The sequence below is a fragment of the Megascapheus bottae genome, chromosome 16, assembly GCF_031878675.1.
Source record: "Megascapheus bottae isolate mThoBot1 chromosome 16, mThoBot2.hap1, whole genome shotgun sequence".
Lineage (NCBI taxonomy): Eukaryota > Metazoa > Chordata > Mammalia > Rodentia > Geomyidae > Megascapheus > Megascapheus bottae.
The window spans coordinates 48214748-48228612 of record NC_143524.1 but is presented as its reverse complement, the minus strand read 5'-3'; the positions used below and the strand labels follow the sequence as shown (position 1 = coordinate 48228612).

The 13865-nt window shown below is 42.3% G+C and overlaps 1 protein-coding gene across 1 annotated transcript in view; it reads left to right on the top strand.

Moving 5' to 3' along the window:
• Positions 1-13865, top strand: part of Tenm4 (teneurin transmembrane protein 4) — a 716831-nt gene that overhangs the window by 275969 nt on the left and 426997 nt on the right. Inside the window, exon 4 of the mRNA XM_090348503.1 lies at positions 5219-5315. The gene's annotated coding sequence lies outside the window, so the exon portion shown is untranslated. The remainder of the gene's footprint in view (positions 1-5218; positions 5316-13865) is intronic.

The window sequence follows — 13865 nt, the reverse complement described above, 5'->3', positions numbered from 1 at the left end:
CTATTAGGGGCTTTCACCCACAAGCTAGACTTCACTGGAAACCCAGCATTTTGTAGTCCCCCCTCATCATGGCTGACGTCCACCCAGACATCAGTAGTTGGATGCCAGCCAGCGTTCCCCTCGTGCCACTGGAAAGGGACAGAGGCATGTGACTGCCTCCCAGCACATTCCACCAGAAGGTCGTGAGCATTTGAGCTTTTACACCAAAAATAAATTATTGTAATCCGTTTGCTAATTATACCATGTGAATTTCTAGATGCTGTAAATTGCAGCATGATCTATCTAAATGAAGTTTCTGGGAGTTTATTTTTAGTGAGTCAGAAAGCACTTGGTTTCCTAGAGGCTTCATTTGCAAGTCTAGGAGGAAGACAGGAACACACATCTGCACAGTCCCTCTTGACCCTCGTGAATTGGGAGTCACTCTTCCTCTGGCTCTCTGGTCCTTCTATGTAAAAGGGAGAGGTCTGGGTAGTTCTTGAAGGACTTGTCTATCTTAAAACTAGAATATATCTAAACATAGGCTTCTAAAGCCTGAGTTAAAAGCCACCACATCAGCATGTATGTGAGCCATGGAACACAAGCTCTGAGAATCCTTGTGCTTGGGAGACACAGTATTCCCCTCTTCTGGTCATCATCTCTTTGGGGGATGGAGAGAAGATGCAAGGTGATACAATGACTTAGCATCTACCATTTACATAATATACAGCTCGATGAGTGGCTTTTTGATGACCTTCTCTATGGTAGTTTCTGACTACCATTCATTGACCATTTGTGTGTCAGGCACTAGGTTTTTTTTGTTGTTTTTTTTTTTAATTGTAATTAGTAAAAGGGTTACATGATATTTGCCAGATAGAAGGTGCATTAATTTACATACATTGATACCCTTTCACATGTCTTGGTACCCGTTTCCCTCCCCCCCCACACCCCCCATCCGTCTTGGTTTTCCCCCTTTCCCTATCAAATTTCAAATATCCAAATACAAATAAATTCAATATATCAGATAACAAAGTGAGATACTATACCAATATGAGATAACCAAGGGACAGCAAACGAGATGAGAGACAATATAGTACATTAAGGACAACAATCATTCATTATATGGCTTTTGTTTCAATATCCTGGAGGTCCTTTCAATTAGCTTCACATTATATGGCCTTATGTATCAAGATTTTGCTCTATTGCAAATCTCTGCTAGTAGAGCCCAAGGTTTCTACTGATTATGACGAATGAGGGAAACCATTGAGCCTAAGTTCCCTTGAGTCTGGCTTACTTCACTTAATATGATTTTTTTCTAAGTCTTTCCATTTCCTAACAAATGGGGCGATGTCATTCTTTCTGACAGCAGCATAGAATTCCATTGTGTACAAATACCACAACTTGTTGATCCACTCATCAACTGAGGGACATCTAGGTTGGTTCCATATCTTTGCTATGGTGAATAGTGCTGCAATGAACATTGTTGTGCTAGTGGGTTTAGTATGTCCTTGTTTCTGGATGGTTGGGTAAATGCCAAGTAGTGGAATTGCTGGGTCATAGGGGAGCTCTATGTTTAGCCTTTTGAGGCACTGTCAGGCACTAGGTTTAACCAGGCGAATTGAGTACAACATTGAGCTCCAAAAGAATAGAAAGGAAGACACTGCCTAAAATGAATATGTGGAAATCTTTCTAAAGTGCAAGTAGCTGTGAATGATAAAATACCAAGTACCAGCAGAGTTAGCACTGATATTTTGGGGTACAGGCCTAGTTCACTCACACCTGTTCAGGGAGAAAAATCCAAATATTTCAAGGATGAAACAGTGTATAAACCAGGCTTGATGTATAAACAGAATCTGAAAATGTAGGGGAATGGGGAATGGAAATCAGCCAGTACTGGATTATTAACCTTGGAAACTGTCCTAGTGAGATCACATGGATGACTGTCCTTGACCTTGACCCAGTCCCAGATGCCAAGAAGAGCCCCTCCCTTCCCCAAGCACCGTGATAGCTAACTACCATGTCTGTGTAGCAACTCCTGGGTGGGTAGATGGGTATGTGGCTGGATTAGTGAATGGATGTTTTGGTGTCATTAGAGAGTTTCCACATTGAGGATGAGAGTGGAAACTCTGACTAGACATTAGCAGAACTTTATAGGAAAGCAATATTTAAGCAGAGCCTTGAACAATGAGGTTTTCTCAGCATATAGTTTGGATAAATGTTCTCCACTTGGAGGAAAGCTAGATGCATACATAGCACTGTGGGGATGGAGATGCGTAGGGGCTAGTCTAGGATGGTAACAGACGTAAGGACCGTGGCTGAGTGTACTTGCAATTTTTCTAAACTTCTATTTTCCCATCTGTATAATGGGAATGTTTATGCCACTTACCTCAGGGGTTAATATTGTGAAGGTTAAGAGAAATAAAACATGGCAATTGGCATGTGCTTAATAAGTTGTAGTTTTGGATTATTATTCTACTGATACAATTTGAATATTTAGAAATGTCAATTCAGACCACAGAATTTAAAGATGAGGCAGGAAAAGACTTTGGAGGCAAAGAAGAGTCAGAAGAGGTTGGTGGTATAAGTGGCTAGACTCTGCAGTGATCATCTTTATCAATTTACAGGAAACCATCTAGGGCAGGGTGGGAGATAAAGGTCATACCTCAGTAATTTGAAAGGGATAGTGGTATAGATGGTTCTTTAAGAAAACTCTCAGGAGAGGAGAACTTTGGATGGGCTGGGGACAAGATCATAGGGACATTTGCTGAAGAATATTGGAGCTCAGATATCACAGTGTTTCTCTGCCCTTTTTTTTGCCAGTCCTGGGCTTGAGCTCAGGGCCTGAGCACTGTTCTTGGACTTTCAAAGAGATTTCAGCTGAAGTTACCTCCTCCGTTGTCTCTTACACATGGTAGAAATGTAATAATCTTGGAAGAAAGTAAAAAATGACAGCAGCATGATAGGTAACAGGAAGAATGGGTCCCAAGGATAGTAGGATATATTTAAGGCAGGCAAGAGGAGAGCAAGGAATCGAGGAGAGTCAGAGGGGGAACGGTCCTGAGGTTCTGGTGCGGAGGGCAGAATGGATAATGGTACTTTCTGGGTGTGTCCAGGAAAGGTCACTTCTTACTTGTAGTCTTTGCTTAGTGACGCTACCCATGCTTAAGATTAAATGACAAGTCCTCATCTGGAAAATTCCAGATGTCTTATGAATGAAAGGCCTTTTAATAAACATTATTATAAGCAAGATACAATCTGTGTTGACACTAATCTTTAGTGTTCATTCTCTGTTTCTGTCAGGACAATCTCTGTGTCCGTAATTATAATTGTCAGTGGCAGGACATGTATTGCTCAAATACTTTTTACAGGTGAAATGGAAAGGCAGAGAGGTTTCAGAGAAAGTCGCCCAAGATCACATCCATCAGCCAGAGAATGCACAGCGAACATTCACAGAGACTGACTACATCTTAGGTCATAAAACATGTCCCAATAAATTTCAAGGAATCCAACTCCTCCAGACCACAATCTCCTACCACAATGCAATTAAGCTAGAAATCGATAACAGAAAGATGAGTTTTGTAAAAACAAAAACTAAAAAGAAAACCCTATTTGGAAGATATTTACAAGAACACTCCTAACTCACTCATGGGTCAAAAAGGAGTGATAATAGGAATTATAAATACTTATAAATGAGTAATGAAAGACATATTAAATGTCAAAAAATATGGAATGCAGCCAAGACAGCACTTAGAAAATTTATGACTTTCAATGCTTATATTAGAAAAAAAGAAGGGCTGAAAACTAATGAATGGACTAAGTATCCAATTTAAGAACAACAGTGAGCATAAATACATAACCCAGATCAGAGTTGTGTAATTTTAAGTACTATATAGCTAGCTCCAAAGCTCTCTCATTTTACCACACTACCTCCCTGTCATTGTGATATATTCCATATCATGACCACTGCCTGGAAATTCCATTTATGATTATTTATTTATTTATTTATTTATTTATTTGTTATGCTGAGACACAATAAATAAACTCAGCCTAGGCACTACCCCTGCTTTTTTTTTTTCTACCCCTGCTTTTATGCTTAAGGTTACCACTTGAGCCACTGCTCCAACTCCTATGGCCTTTTGCTGTGTTTTGTTTGTTTGGTTGGTTGGTGGTTAATTAGGAATAAGAATTTCACAGATTTTTCCTGCTGCAGCTGGCTTTAAACTGTGATCCACAAATCTCACCCTCCTGAATAGGCACTGGTGCCTGGCTGTATTTATTATTAAGAGTCAAAAAAGTCAAGCTAGACACCAATGACTCAAGTCTGTAATCTTAGCTACTTGGGAAGCTGAGATTGTTAGAAACATGGTTTGAGGCCAACACTTAAGCAAAAAAATGTGCATGGGACCTCCTCAGACAATAGCTGGGCCTGTTTTCCTAGTTACATGAAAGGCTGAGATTGGGAAATGGTGCTAGGTAGAATAAGCCTTGAAGACACCTCAGTGAAAGAATGGAGGTACAGTAGCATGTTCCAGTCTGGCTGTGAGAAAGATCACAGCCTAGACATAAACCTGGGCAGGAAACAAGACTCTATCTTAATGATAGTCAGTGCAACACAGAGTGGGAGTCATGGCTCAGTGGGAGAGCACCCACCTAGCAAGAATAAGGCCCATCAAGTATACAAGGCCCCTCCAAGAATCAGAGGTCTGAGCAATGGCTTAAGCCTGTAATTCTAGCTAAAGAGTCTGAGATCTAAAGATTGCAGTTTGAAGTCAGCCTAGGCAGAAAAGTCTGAGGCTTGAATCTCCAATTAACAACCAAAACAACAACAACAGCCAATTGCTGGAAGTGGAGCTGTGGCTCAAGTGGTAGAGCACCAGCCTTGAGCAAAAAAGCTCAGGGATAGCACAAAGACCCTCACTGAATGTGCCTCAGGATCAGAGCTTGAACAAAACAAAACAATAATAAAAATACCCTCAACCTCACATTTATTTTTTATCTTGTTCATTCAGTATGTATTGAGCATTTGCTCTAAATCTCCCATTTTGCCTCTTTCTTCTGAGGGTCCAAATCTATCTTTCAGCTTGGCGCAAAGCTAATACTGCAGCTCCTACAGCCCAGTCCCCATTTCAGCCCCACCCCCATTTCTGCCCCACCCCCAAGCTGCTGGAATTTTCTCTGCTGCTTGTCAGAATAGCAATCCTCATCAAAAAATGACTGATTTCTCTCTTGTCTCTTCCAACAGGTAGACTGAAATTACCATGTGTCCAAATTAAAATTGCATACTTCAAGGATTATTTGAAGGACTATTCATAGACCCTTTTAAGAAGATTTAAAGAAAAGTGAGTTGCTTTTTTTTTATATACACTTCAGAGAGTATTCATGATTTAAGTTAATGTTACGGGTTCTCTTTTTTCCCTCTGCTTCTTAAATATGCACTAATAGGTAGATTTTTAACTCCATTTATTTTATAATAAAGGGTTTTTTTTTTCCTCCCCTAAGAACAATGAGCAAGGAGTATGGAATTACTGTTCTAATGACTTTTCTCCATTTCCAAGGCTGGTGGCATATTGAAGGGGGAAAGGTTGGGGTGACAGGGGGCATGGATCTTTCCCTCTCCGAGGGTGGGAAACTGAGACTGTGCCCTTCTACACAGCTGGACAGGGCTCGCAAAGTTTCAGGGACAGGTAGAAAAGTTTATGTCTCCCTACATTCAGGAATTTGAGAATGAACTTGAAATCTACTGCATCACGCATCCTGACAAGCCTTTCTTCTCTGCCAGATAGTCCTAGAAAGGGTTCACCATCAAGATCATGTTCCTCCATAAGACTTAGACTTATTCTGACTTTCTCTTAACAATTTATGGTTTCCCACATCCAAGGAAGCTCTTGGCCTGGCTAGTTTTAAGGAGGCAGTATATGCCTTCCTAAACGGTCCTTAGTGTGGAACCCAGCCAGGCTACTTCCACTGAAAGAAGGGCGGTGTAGAGGCACCTGGAGTCCAATCCCAGGGTCTGTTCTCACTGTGTGCTTAGCAAGACCTTGTGGTTATTCTGAGCTCCGAGGACATGAGGGAGGCAGGATAAGATGACCTCTAAAGTTGTCTTCCACCTCTGTAAGGACAGTGTTGCTGACTCATGAGAAGAAGGTTGCTGCTTCTTGCAGTCTGATGCACTACACAGAACCAGGGTCAGAAGTCCATCTCTATTCTATTGCTCACCAACTAGATAGCCAAACATTGACTATTGTCGTATCTCATGGCAGCTATCCCTTCACATGGAAAATGAGGTTGCTGATGCGTGTTGTGAAGGAGGTATGGGACAATGTGCAGGGATAATGGACACACAGTCCTTAGTATCTGGTACACAGGTAAGGATCAATAAATGGCAGGCCCTAGGATTGTTGTCAGATTGATGGAATGACTTTATTTTTGACTAGAAGAGAGGACAACGGGTGGTGGTAATGATGCCAACAAGGGAAAGAGAAGAGTATGGTCATGCATGCCAGGAATGATGGAGACATCACCACATCCCATGAATTCTTATCCTCATCCCAGATAATTCATGAGGTTAAAGTTCCATTTCTCAGCATCTGACAAGGAAGGATCAGTTGTTAACACCCCACACAAATTCTATCCTGCTCTTGTCACTATCACATCTCTAGTCCTAGGAAGGTCTTCTATCCCTGGGAAAAGCTTTCTGGACCCATGTTCTAGGGCCCTTGAGAATTCATCACGTATTGATATATGTTCAGAAGTCTGATACATGTTCTGAACATATACCACCAAATAAGAACACCAAATAAGAAAATAAATGTGAACAAGATTTGTAAATCGATGTACTGTTTGTATTATTTACCCATTATTATGGTCTGTGTTAATACTTTGGAAGTCTGGAGAGGATAAGTATCTAGAGAGTTTATAGTGATTCAGTGTAAATGAATCCACAGATTTACTTTTAGTAAAAGTCACATGACTTTGCATATAGATCTACGTGTGAATATATGTGCCTTATGTTCATGCATACCTGTGCATAAGAAAATCTTCAGCTCTTTGGATGGGGACATTCATGAGACAGACTGGCTCCTCCAAGGAGAGTAACACAGGATAATGACCAAGGCCATAATCTTAGGATATGACTAGCTGTATCAGCTACCTAGCTGTGCAAGTTTAATCAACCTAATTGACAAAAGGGTATACATAGTCCCTATCTTCCTGGAGCTTACAGACTATGGAGTGATACTCTGAAGAAATGACAGGATCTTGCAGGGAATTACTCTTTTTTAAGGTTATTTATTATTATTATAAAGTTAATATACAGAAGTTACTGTTGCATAAGTCAGGTAATAAGTACAATTTTTTGGACAATATCATCCCTTCTTTTGTTCTCTCTCAGTTTTTTCCCTCCTTTCCCCACCCATAAATTGCATAGGTCATTTTCAACATGGTTTCTATTGAGAACCACTGCTGCAAGAATTATTTTTTTTTTGCCAGTTCTGGGGCTTGAACTCAGAGGAGGAGTTGTCGTTGGGCTTTTTCAAGGCTAGAGCTCTACCACTAGAGCTATAGCACTGCTTCCAGCTTTTTCTATGTTTGTGGTACCGAGGAATTGAATCTGGGTCTTCGTGCATGCTAGGCAAGCACTCTACCCCTAGCCAAGCTTCCAGCTCCCAAGAATTATTCTTTACATTGCAAAAGGGCCCAGGACAAGAGAGAGACCTTCTATCCAAGTCAATGTCTTAGTCAGAGAATAGAGACTGTTGTCTTAATCTGTTTGATAAAAAGAACCTCTAGAATGGGTAGGCATTTGTATCTCATGTCTGTAAACCCTAGCTACTCAGGAGGCTGAGATCTGAGGATCATGGTTCAAAGCTAGCTCAGGCAAGAAAGCCTGTGAGACTCTTATATCCTGTTAACCAGCAAAAAGCCAGAAGTAGAACTATAGCTTTAATGGTAGAGTACTAGTCTTGAGCACGAAAGTTCAAAATGGCACAAACACAGAGAGAGACAGAGAAGAGAATCTCATTTCCTAAAGACCATTTCCCAAAAACCTGGTATATTGGTGGATGGAGGATCAGTATAAATATACCTCTATACCTCCGTCATCCTTCTAAGTACTTTCCTTCAAGGTAGTTGTGGAGTTGACAAGACTTGAATATGGAGAATTGGAAATAGTTATCACTTAATTAAGTGACAGCCTAGCCTTTGCTCCCCACATAGCTATTGATAGTAGCCACAGAGACACAGGTCCCATCTTCTCCACCCATAGCACTTGTAGTCCTTCCAGGCCCATACAAGCCTAGGGAATACTGTGAAATTGTATGCTGTGGTATCCTGCAAACTGTGGGCTATGATCCAGCTGTAGCAGGACAGGAAGATCATCATTTATTCAAGTGAAACAGTGACCCAGTAACCTGAAGAGTACATGAGGATATTTGCATTATATGAATTTAGCAGAGATTTCTTATCCAAAGTACAAATAAGAAGAAAACGAAATGCTCCTACAAATGAATAAAGACAAACCACCTCATAGAAAAATGGGTAAAAGTAACAAACCTAACCAAGAGAATACTTCATGGAAATGAATTTCAAACTAGCCAATAAGCATACACTGCTCTTCAGGAAACTGTAAATTAAAACTATAGTGAAATATCACTCTGTGCCCATTCAGAGGAGCGAAAGCAAACATTAGTAATGTTCACCGAGTACGGAGCCACCAGAACCTCCCACACACTGCTACCTAATCAGGTATAATGACTTGAGAACTGCTTTCCAGCAGAACACATGCACGTCAATAATTCCACTTCACAACGTATAAGATACAGACAAACACAGGGCCACAAGTTCTGATCTTCCTATGTGCAGTTGTTCACACAGTGGAAAAATGTACAGAGCAACACTGATTACATGCTAGCACACAGCTGAAAGAACCACTATCTGTGTGCCAAATACAAAACCTGGCACACAAATCTAGGCTGTTATAAGTCTGGGTAGTGGTTATCATGATGGGAAGCACTGGTAAGTGGGAAGAGAGCAAAAAAGAGGCATTCTAGGTTCTAGGGTCACTCTATCCTGTGATCTGAGGCTAGCCAGATAGGTGTTTTCAACTTATAAAAACATATCGGACTCTTCAGTAATGATAGAAACCCTCTGTGCACTTATTTAAGTTCTGCCTTAATAAATACTTGAAGATAATAGAAGAGAAGGGACTGCAGGTTGCAAAGGTTAGCATGGCTAGTTGGTTCTTCCCTTACGTATCTCTACGTGTGAACATGCCAGGTCAAGGTGTTAAAGGAATCTCTTTCCATGAGTCAAAGGCAGAAAATGAGAGCCAGCTACTCTTAACTTCATTCCCATTTTCAGGTGTGGAACCTGAGAGAGATTCAGAGAGGAAGGATCTAGGAGCCAGTAGTTCACGCCTGCAATCCTACCTACTCAGGAGGCTGAGATCTGAGGATCATGGTTCAAAGCCAGCCTGGGCAGAAAAGCTCCCATGAGAGTCTTATGGCCAATTAACCACTCCAAAGTAAAAAATCAACACAAAAAAATAAAACAACAACAACAACAACAAAATAACCTCTAGCTTTGAGCAAAAGAGCTCAAGAACAGAGCCCAGGCCCAAAGGTCAAGTCTTTTGATAGACAAAATAAATAAAGCAGGAAGGAATTAAGAGCAGTGCTAGGACAATACAGAGTTAGAAAGAAGCTTCTGGGTGTCCTGCTATATGGGTTATGTTTCCAGTCTTCACTATCAGCAGAAATGGATGGAAGGGAATGTTGAAATGAATGGGCTCTGTCTAATACCTAAGTCTCTGGGAGGCAGCCTTGCCCATGGAGAGCAAGTGCTTTTCTGCCCACAGGCAGCAGAACCAGAGGCCCAGCTACCTCTGCAGTAATCTGGCTACCGTTCCCTCCTTTTCTTCCTGACTCCTGTCTAAATCTCCTTCCTTCCAAGCTCAGGAGACACAATTACACACAATTATCTTTTCCATGTGTGTATAGCAAAGCTGTGGAATGGTTGTGGAAGAAAACACATTGGGAGACTAAGATCTCACAAAGCATGCTTCTGTGCTGGCTTTGTGCTTTTGTTTTGTTACAGCCTCTTCTGTAGAGTTGGAAGTCAGGTAAGATGCAGCCCAATCTGTCAGGCATAGCTTCCAGGAAGAATGAAACATTACACCCCCTTTTAAAAGGCTCTCTTGGCACCTTGCATAGGACCTGGAAATGTCCTCTATGAGCGTAGTTTTCCAGTTCACTGACCGTGACTCATAGCACTGACCACATAGGATCTCTTAATTCAGGACATGTCCACCTCCACACAGGGACATAGGGGAGGCCCAGGCTTCCACAGCAGGAACCTCTAGACCAACCCTGGGGCTCAGGAAGTCAGAGTGGGGGTCAAAGAATGTGTTACAGGAGAGGTCTGGGCTAATGATTAGGAGAGCCGCACAGGCAGGAAGGTTGCTGATGACTGGATACCAGCTGCATTATGGGAAATACCTGAAGTCCCAGGAATTCAAGCCAAAGGACTCTGGGAGTGGAGGAGACGAAGTGGAGGTAGGAGTTCCACATACTGAAGGCCCTCAAAAAGGAGTGTCCGGGGTGAGGAAGAAAAATCTCCCAGGATTCACTGAGGCAGGAGAGACTTGATGTCTTAGAGACAGGAGAAGATATTTGGGCAGATGCTGTTGTGATTGCTGGTACAATAGTAGAAGTCCGTTCTGTGGCCCTGGCTTAGGCTGTCTTTGAGGAAGACTCAGACCCATTCTGCTCTAGGCTTGGCTGAAGCCAGGAGGTGGAGAGATGAGTAAGAAAATCCTCCGTCCTACAATCCTGCCACTGGACTGATGGTCAACTCCCAACACAAACGGACAGGAGGTATTATTCTATGACAAAATGTCCCCAACAAAATGTGCCTGTAATATGTCAGCCCTTCCAAAAGTGGGAGAGGTCCATGGTCAAGGGCGATGAGAAACACTACACTGGATCCTTGGTAGATCTCAGGGCCACCGGTCCACTAAAGGCTCTGAGAAAGCCTGCAGAAAGGATGCTAACAAGGTTCAAGCTCATTGGTCCAGAACCTCTTTCTCTTATTGCTCACGCCCTTCAACTGGAAAATTCCATCCCGAACAAAATCCTCAAGGCTGGTTTGGAGCCTAAGAAAGGAAAAAGGTTGGAGCTTCCCAGAAAGGAATACTTTGCACACATTATGTAAGGCCCAATATGAGTCTAGTACAGGGTCTGGCTCCTAGTACTTCTCAGAAAATAGTTCATAAATGAAGGAATAACTACTGCATCTACCAAGTCAGTGGAGTTCAGAGTTCTCACAGAGGCTGGAGACAGGAAAGATGCACATGGCAGTACACTGAATTCCCTTGGCAATCAATATCAGGTATCTGTCCTCTTCCTCCCTTACTTATCCCTCTCACTTGCTTCACAAAAGGCAGCCAAAGCCAAGTCGATTCAGGCCGGTCTACCTGAGTCCAAATGCCAGGGCTGTGATTCTCTAGCCAGATTGTTGGACAAGATGTCCAAGCATCTCCAGGTGCAAAATTAGTTCCTATCCCCTTAGTGCAAGAAGGAAATGTGTTCATCTGGTTCTGACTGTGTGCCTTCTTCCAAAGGTAGCCCCAGGGCCTTTGCCTGAGTGCTCTGCCCAGTGCCCCCAGCCACCTAAAGATGATCCGATTCCTGAGCAAGTCACCTGCAAATCTGCCTCCCTCCGTCAGCATCACAAGTACAATCAGGAAGGGCTGGAGCGCCATTACTTTGTTGTCAGTGCAGAGGGAGATGAGCCTCAGGTTCAATTCCTGGTTATTAGCGCTCCTGCAGCCAGCAGGTGGATAGTTCAGAGGGGCTTCAGCTCATCTATTATTAATTTTACCACAAGCAGTTTCCTGCTTTCCAGAAGTCTTTCTGCCCATAGACATCTGCACAATCTCTTCTGACCTCAGTACTTCTCACAGGATGTGGTGGGAACCAGCTGTCCCCTGCCCTGCTCTCCCTGGGCAGATGGACAGTTATGTGTGCTGTGAATACAAGGTGCCGGGTGAAGCTTATTGGGTCTGATCACCAAGCTAGGGATGCTTGTTCGTTACACCCCTGGTTTACTCTGGTATCAACCTTCACTGTCAAAAGTCTCACATTGTATGAGTCACCAAATTCTGTGACGCCATCTCCAAATGTCACGAATTCTGCCTTTCCTCTGGCTTTCCCTCACCAATGTGACCCAAGCAACTGTGTTCTCTCATTTTGCCTTCTAATCACAGCTTTCCCTTTTAAAAATGCCTTTCAATCTTTCAATTAGTTGTGTCAGCTCTGACTTCTCCACTTGACTGTAAGCCCATGCAGTACAGACCAGCCTAGTCACTGCAGAACAAATACAACTTTCCTCCCAGTAATGATAGCAAAAGTATACTTTTCCTTCTTTTCTTCCTTTCTGCTTTCTTCTCTCCTTCATTATTTCCTTTTTTTTCCCCTTAATTTCTGATGATCCTTTGGTCAAGTTGAAGTCCCTCCAGAGGAAACTCAAAATCCTTTGTAAGAAGAAAAGGAAAAATAGAAAAGAAAGGGCAAGACTCTGAGAATGTCAATCTCTGGTCAACCAGAAGTTATGTTTGATCTTTCTCAAACAGTAAAACTTGGAGATTTTCTTTATGGAAAATAAAAAGTAGCTCTATGATAAAATGTTTGACAACATTGATGTGTTATTATCATATTTCCCCAGAGTTAAACCAAGTGTTTCACATATGTTCATCACAAACAAGGAAGGTATTATCCTCATGCTATATATAGATTTAGAAGTTGATTTCAGAGTAGTTATGAAACTATCCATGTGTCTATTGGGTCCAGAATTCTCGTTCCCAGTTGTCAGGATCCAAACTCTTCTCAATGCCATCTGCTACCTCCCAAAGACCTGTCTCTCACATGCAGGGGCTCCTGGGCCTGCCTTCCACCCTGGCACAGCTGTAGGAGCCAGAGACACTGGGGATTAATTGGGTATCTCTTGCTCAGAGGAAGAGGGCCTTCACTCTTCCCATTTTCCTGGTAGGGCAACTGTGAGATGCTAATTAGAGATGGGAGACTTGTGCAGGCCAGGGAAGGACTGGACTGCTTCAAGTGATCCTGTGTGTCAGAAATGAAACCCTATGGGCTGAGCTTGCTGAGTCCCCGTCCTATAAATCCCAGGTCTTTCCTTCCGAGCATCAAGAATTTCTCTAAGGGGAATCCTAACTGAAGTAACAATTCAGAAAATCAGCTATGTTCCCAAGGCCATCTATTTCACCTTGAACTCTAGTTCCTCTTAGCCTTTCCTTTGTCCCTAGCCCGGGATGTTTTAACTTTTATTTTAGGGGAAAGTCTGACTTATAGAAACAACAATCAAACTGGAATAAAAGACAGGAAAGTGGCCAGGCTTGGTGGCTCATCCCTGTAAAACTAGCTACTCAGGAGCCTGAGATCTGAGGATCATGGTTCAAAACCAGCCCAGGCACTAAAGTGCATGAGACTCTTATCTTACTTAATCACTAGAAAAATAGGAAGTGGCACTGTGGCTCAAGGGGTAAAATGGTAGCCTTGAGCTGAAGAGCTCAGGGACACTGCCCAGGCCCAGAGTTCAAACCCCATGACCGACCAAAAACTAAAAATTAATAAAAGGAAAGTGAAATTAGTGATCCAACTGCCGAAAGGGCTTACTGTGTGTGACTTTAGGCATGTTAAGTCCTCTCTAAGTCTATCTCTTTGTCTTTAAAAATGATGATATTTGGGACAATCTGCTTATGTCATGACAAGGATGGTAAAAGTCTGATTGGAGCTTTACTTTCTAAGTTTAAATCCCAGCTCTGCCCTTTTTAATGGGTGACATGGCTAAGTTATATAAGCTCTGCATACTTGGAC